Raw genomic sequence first — 7770 nt, 5'->3', positions numbered from 1 at the left:
ATTAAGTTTTTTCACAAATAAACATTATTTTTATTTGTTATTCATTAAATTCTTGGTTTTGAAATAGTAATATTCGAGGAAAAACAAAATCGTTTATCGCTTTGATATTTCTTCGTTTTCAGCTGAGAGAATGAAATTGTTTCAGACAAATATTATTAATTTGCACTTATTTTTTCATTATTGTTTTCTTTATTTAACAGAATTATTCGATAAAATAAACAGACAAAAATGAAATATTTTACATTGATCATTTTCGGATGAAAGGAATGACATACCTCTATTTCACATTTACATTACAAATAATTCTTTATTTCTTCATTTAATTTTAATTATTTGTATTTCCAGAAAAACAGTAAAGTAAATTATTTCTAATTGATAATATTTTGAATTGAGATTTCCTCATAATCTGCTGAAAAAAATGAATTGTTTCACATAAACAAATTAGTGTAATATTTTTCATTACTTTCTTTTTTATTAACCAGAATTGATACTAAGTAGAGGAAGTACACATTAAATGCGGAAATTCTCATTTGGTAATTGAGATTTTGTAATTTTAAGTTAAAAAAATGCATTTATTTCGCATGAATATAATAAATTGGTAAAAATTTAAATAATTTTATCGTGTCGCATGTCGGTTACAAATTGGTGCAAATTTTGTAATTAAAAATTGAATGGGATAGTTTTTACAATTGGAATTTCTTCATTTGCACCTAATTTGTTCATTTATTTTCTTCGTCAAAGAAAATTGTTTGTGTCTTGAGGAAAAACAGGAAAATAATATTCATATGAATAATCGGTATTGTTCGTAAATTGAGGAAAATTAATAATAGTATCTTTTCGTTTGTTAATTTTTGCTTTTGGGAATTCATTTTAATGATTTATTTCTATTAATTTCTCCTTCCTCAAATGCTGTTGTGTATCAGTTTGATGTTTTTCGCAATTTAAATTACTTTTCTACTGAAATAATTATATTCTTACAAAATTGAGCATTTCGTTTTCATCAAAAACAATTATTTGTATCTTATGAAAAATAGCAAAAATCAATTTTTGCTTTCAATACTTTATGCATAATTTTCTCGTTTTCTATTGAAACGAAATCATTATTTCTCTTGAACTTTATTATTTGGTACTTTTTTAATCTGTATTTTTGATAATTTTTGCAATTCGGATTTGATTTGAAAAGAAAATTGCCAATTCATAATTCGTCCATTTTCATTAATCGAAAATTTTCGTAAGTCAAGGAAAATTAAAAAAATATATTTTCGTTTGTTGTTGAAATTTATTTATCCCTGAAATGACATTGCATACACTGTGGAAAACCAAATAAAATATTTCCATTTTATAATATTCTCAATTGTGATTTCCTGTTTATTCGGATGAAAGAATTCGTCCGTTTCACGTGAACGTGAACAAATTGGTGCAAACGGACAATTCGAATTTGAATATTCGCCGCCGTTCCGTACGTAATTTATGCGAAACGGTTTTTGCGAAACGCGAACAACGCGTTTATGATCGTTCTCGCGCGTTCGCACACGTTACGCAACTGCGGATTGCTGTGGCCTGTACGATTTACATGTTATTATTCGTTCATTTCGCACGATTTACTATCTACATTTCATCTACTTTGTGTAACAATGCAGATAGAAACTGTTATTGAAAGGATTACGTTCCACCAAAAACATGATCATTGTTATGGAAACATATTTATTGTTTGCTGTTGCTATGATACCACTCATTATTTTACAGAATGCGTTCCTAAATTTATTTATTACTGTTCCAATTGTTTTTTTTAATTTATAAAAAATATAAGAAAAGAAATACAATCACTCATCGAAATATAAAAAGATTGCTTAACTTTCGTAAGCTTTAAAATATCGTTTAAACATCAATTTTGAAAATATTTCTGGTGTAAAAAATTGTAAAATCGAACAACATAAAACGAGATCGAAGTTTTTATTTAAAATACATACTATAGTGTAGGTAATCGGTTTTTCTAATATCTCGCACTGTTTGAAACCGGACTATGCTGTATTATATATTTTTTTTTAAATACAATCAAATATTCTAATCAATACTTTTGTTCATCAACAAAGATTTCGTTAAAATCCATATCAGTTACATGAACTTAATAAATTGTCAGTAATTAGTAATTTAGATTGTTTTTATCTAATTACCTTTGAATCTTAAACTATTAATTACATACACTTGTATATGAGAAAACTGGCTTTCAACTTTGTTTAAATGTAAATTTTTTGATGAGGCAATATATTATTGATTTTGGTATCACGTTTATTTTATTTTGAACGCCAGATGCTAAATGAACTAAAACATATGTTGTCTAATGCTTACTGAATAACTTAAATATGGTTGGGTAAACAATTTGCAATTTTTTTTATTATGTTATGCGATTTTCGTGAATTTCTTTAAAAGCAATAAACTTTCGTTGTTCTTAGTAAATTCGTAAACGATTATGTTGGATAATTACAGGAAGGCCAACAGTTGCGCATACTTCTCTTGTTACGTGTAGTTTTAGCTTTAAAATGCATATTTGGAGAGAAACTGATCTTAAGTTGTAATTAAAAAAAATACGTTTTAATAAAATACTTTACTATTCTCATTATTGATCTCATTATATTTAGTTCAAATTTGTTGCAGAAAAAAAATTAAAATGATGACTGTATAAAAGAAAGATGCTTATATTCTCAAAAATATGTTAATGTTATAATTAATATTGTGTTATAATAAATCTTGTAAGCTTATCAACAAAATGTTCATTTAGAATAATTCTATCATTCGTGTTAATTGATATATTACCTTACTAATATTTTGAGATATAAAAATTATAAATTACAAATATTTTCTTTTGATGAAACATCAGTTTTGAAGAACTATAATAAAATTGAATATAATATTCTCGTCTGTGAGATTGCAGAATTTCAAATTAATTTGAGTAAATATTCTGTAGTTATATTTGTATCTGTTTCTATTATTTGTATATAATCCCACATTTCGTATGAAATATACTAATTTTTATACTATAGTGGAACCTCGCTTAACGAATTTAATCCGTTCCAAACTTTCCGGATTTTTACTTGTATAGTGAAATATATTATAAAAATGATGTAGCAGGCGTGCAATCCGGGACTTCTCTTCTCCTTGTCACTCGTTATGCGAAACGTCGCTCGTTAATTCAAAATTCTCAAAGTTTTTTTGATAATTTTGAATTCAAAATGTATATATAGTAATAATTAAAACGGAAGAAATGAGAATATAAAACAAGAGTAAATAATGAAATAATTGTATCCATGAGAGAATGTATTAAATCTTATAAAACTGATTTATTTTTTAATTAGAAAATATTCAGTTTGAAAGTCATAAGTCCGGAAGGTGCAGTGTATAAACTGTTGTTGCATTACATTATTCTAAGAAAGTTCTTGACGCCCTTGATGATAATTACCACCATCCACGGATATTGAAGGATTCGAACCTGAGCTGCTTCGTTTTATGTATCTGCAAAGTTACAAATAAAATCCATTCTTTTATACCAGATGTTTTTATTGTGCAATTGTTCATTGTATCAAGATATGTTAAAGTGTCAAGTTTTATGGATAGTTTAGTAGAAATTAAGTTTTCGACAAAATTAGAATTATCTTATTTATAGTAGTAATAAGTAAAAGTTTTTAGTTAGTAAGATTAAACTAAATTATATATTTTCATTCTGATATAATAAATCCTATAATAATCAATGAATTTGTTAAGTTTCTCAAACTTTATTTTGTTTTTAATTTGTAATAACGATAAGAGTACAGGTATCCCCCGACTTACGAACTCCCGGACTTACGAACGAAATTCTAAAAGCTCTAACTTGTTACAAGGAGATATATAGTAATAAAAAATTTAACTGTCTAAACAAAAGTTGATAATTTCTTTAATAAAATGTTTGTTTTGTCATTTTTTTTTATTAAATAATCGTAATTTGTAAGTAAGTATTTTGTTTATTTTAATCTATTTTTTTTTTCAAATTTAGATAAGCATATTTTGAAATTGTTAAAATCCTTTGGAACGGAAATAGTTCGTAAGTTGGGGGATACCTGTATTTATTTTACCAGCAAAATCACAGCTGTCACAAATGACGTAAGGTGACAGCTGTCATTCAATATTTAACGAGATTCAATTTTGGGCCTCTTGATTGTGTAACGCTGATCTAGTCAATAATTTGACAGTTCACTTTTTTATTAATTGATTTTGTCTATTGTTTTAGTTATGAATTTATTTATATGAAGATTATTATTGATAATTTATCTTAATGCAATAACTAATATATATACAGTTTCTAGTTTATGTAACAATCATATTGTTTAAATCTACAAATAAATAAATTAATTAAATAATAGCATAACCTAAATCAATTAATAAATTAATTTGTAATACTAGCACAAATGTACACATCTCTAAACATTTTTGCCGCGCGACCCAACGTATTTGGTTGTAGTTGTCACCTTTGACAGCTGTCATTTCGCATTTACTTAAAAATATAACGCAATCCAATTTTAAGTTGCAAAACCTATACCTCAAACTATAAACGCTGATTTTCTAGTGAATAATTTTGCAGTTTACGTTATTTCTTAATTTATTTATTTATTTTGATTATTTGAAGATTAGTATTAGATATATATGAAATTTTACTCGAATGTTTTAATTTTTTTATTTATTCAAAGAAAATTTAATAAATTTATGATATTATTAAATAACTTACATAAATAGGAAATGTATACAAATAGGAAATCCGTAATTATCAAACTTGTTAATAAAATAAATCAAATATCTGTATTAATAACACCGATGAGAAAGTATGAGGTGTCAAAAAAATAAAATAAATGTAGTTCATTCGTTACACACGAATTTTTTTTGGAAAGGATTATATTGGGTCCCAATCGATAAGCATTAGCAAAATTGAGTAACGAGATGAAACAGAAAGTAGTTTAGTTCATTTGCATAAAACAATATTGTGATCAGTGAAAGTTTCGGAGAGGAGACGCACGTAATATAATAATAAATGATAGTTTATAGTGAAAGAAAAGAAAGAAAAAAAGAATAATGTGTTGGTGGCAAAAGAAATACGCAACTAAAGGTGTCGAAGAAATATTTGAGATTGGCAATGAGAAGCATGCATGCTACAACTACTATTTGTGATTTATTGGATAAACATGGAAGGATTTCTCGGGATATGGAAATCAAGTGAACTATGAAAGTTGTTGGCTTCGTGCGCACTCCGCTTCATTTTCTTGTTCCTTTCCAAGAAATACATTTTCTGTGTTTTCGTTCAGTTCGAGAATGTAATTACAGTGGAACCTCGCTTAATGAGCACATCGCATAACGAGCATTTCGCTTAATGAGCAAAATGAATTGTAAGAAAAATGATTCGCTTAACGAGCGACGTTTCGCATAACGAGTGACGATGAGAAGAGAAGTCGCGGATTGTGCGCCTCTAATTTGGTTCAAAAGAAGTCGAAATTTTTCCGTCTTTTGATATTACATTTAAAAAAAGTATCTGAAACTCTTATCATTAACAATTTCTTTAAATTTCTTGAAAACAATGACTTAATATGATAAAATGTATTGAAATTAAGATGAAGAAGTAAAAAGAAACAATGATGCAAATTATAGAAAATAATTTCTCTTTTAGATTTTGATCGTAAATCTTCATTGTCTTGCTAGTTTTTCAGTGCAAAAGAAGTTAGTTTTTTTACAATCAAAGAAACCTATTCTTTCTTTATCTAAAAAAACAGATAGAAATTATTAGAAAATATTTATAACATAACATTATTATTTGTTTTTTATTAATAATCAAAATCATATAAGAAGTAATAAATGGGATTATATCAATTAACAATTGAATAAATTTAAATGTGGATTTAACATTTTGAAAAAATAATTTCTCTATTAGAAGTTCTTAAAGTTGCAAGGAGAAAATTATATAAAATATTCGTTCAGGATGAAATTTCGATTATCTCGTTAAATTTCCTATTCAGTAGTAAGTTGCAATTTCGTACTTCTTTCAAAGACACTTGCTTAGTATTCTTTGTTTTTTGCTTAATTTAGATTAAATTGAAGAATTTTCTTATATTTTATGGGAATTTCATAATCAACTAAAAAATAGCTTAAATATTTATTAAATATATAATTTTAAAATTATTCAATTTTACAAAGTAAATACATTGAAATGAAGATGTGGAAGTAAATAAGATGGAATTGTTGAGAAAATAATTTCTCTTTGAGAATTTTCATGGATATTAAAGAATTTCATGCATTAATCCATAAAAATATCATTATTTTAATATTCATTTATCAAATCTAAATTGTTATAATGTATAATTATAACTAAAACTACAAAGATAAATTTGAAACAATTTCGTTCTTGAATCTCAACGAAATGCACAGAAAATACTTGCCAAAGAATAAATCTTGATTTCTTATCTAAATTTTCTATTTAGTAATAATATTTGTTATGACTTTCAAAGAAACATTTTCTGTTTATCAATTAGTTTAAATGCAATTAATACGAAAGTGATTTCTGATACGATAATTTCGATTTCTTATTTAAATTTACTATTTATTATTATTTACAAATATCTTATGCCTCTTTTGAAGAAACTTTTAACAGATTTTTGGTTAGTTCTGATGGAATTATTCCAAAAGTGATGTTGATGTTTCAAATACGAAACACCGAAGACAAAGATTTAAGATCTAAGATAAAACGGAGATGGAAATTTTAGAAAATTTAAATTTCTCTCGATGAATTCTTCTAACGTACAATTTCGTGCGCGTTGATCTCATAGAAATCCATCGAAAATATTCAAGCGAGGAAGAAATCTCGATTTCCCAGTTAAATTTCCTATATATTAATAAGTTCGACGTCACTTCCCGTCCGACTGCGGCGACAGGAAACTGGCATATAATTTCTATGTTACAGCACATTGGAACTGTTTCAAGTTAATTGCACTTCTCTTATTATTATTCTCTTCGGATTCCGCAGCCTTGCGTTTCTCGCTCCATCCAAATCCCATTCATATTCAACGATTCTGAATTACAATTTTCTTCCGATCGAATTTTTACACTTAATTTATCGTTTTTAATTACAAACAATTAAAAAAAAACGTTTTCGTTGCTCAGTGAATATATTATAAATATCGTTAATTAGGTAATTAGTTCGTATATCGCAAAATGTTTGTTCGTACGTGAAATGGCTAATTAAAACGGCACGCTTCGTTTTAAATTGCAAACGCAATTGCAGTTTTAATTTGAAATCATTCAATTAAATTACTATTAATTGAATCTAATTACATTCATGTACGGTATGAACACTTGTTCATATTTAGTATTACAAACAAAGTGATAGAAAATTATAAAATTTTATGAAGTAAAGAACGTTTATAATGTAATTAAATTATATAATATAATAATTATTTCCAATAAAGTAATTGTATTTCAATCAGATACACAAATATTATACAACATGATATTTTATATTAATAAAAAATGTATATATATTTTTTTTATGTCGTAGTAATTTTTATTCATAATCTGTTCATCAATGTAAACATTGAGTAAATTAAAAACCGCGGTTGATATTAAATGGATAATCTTTCTCGGTAGATAGTTACCATTATGATGATTTGGAACATTAATAATTACTTAAATCTATATACTAAATCGAGTAGGGCAATAGCCAGAACGTTAGTATGTGAATCAGTCTATCTTGGTATCTAC

Source organism: Nicrophorus vespilloides, unplaced genomic scaffold (assembly GCF_001412225.1).
Source record: "Nicrophorus vespilloides isolate i.1.1-1 unplaced genomic scaffold, Nicve_v1.0, whole genome shotgun sequence".
Classification (NCBI taxonomy): domain Eukaryota; kingdom Metazoa; phylum Arthropoda; class Insecta; order Coleoptera; family Silphidae; genus Nicrophorus; species Nicrophorus vespilloides.
This window is presented reverse-complemented; position numbering follows the sequence as displayed.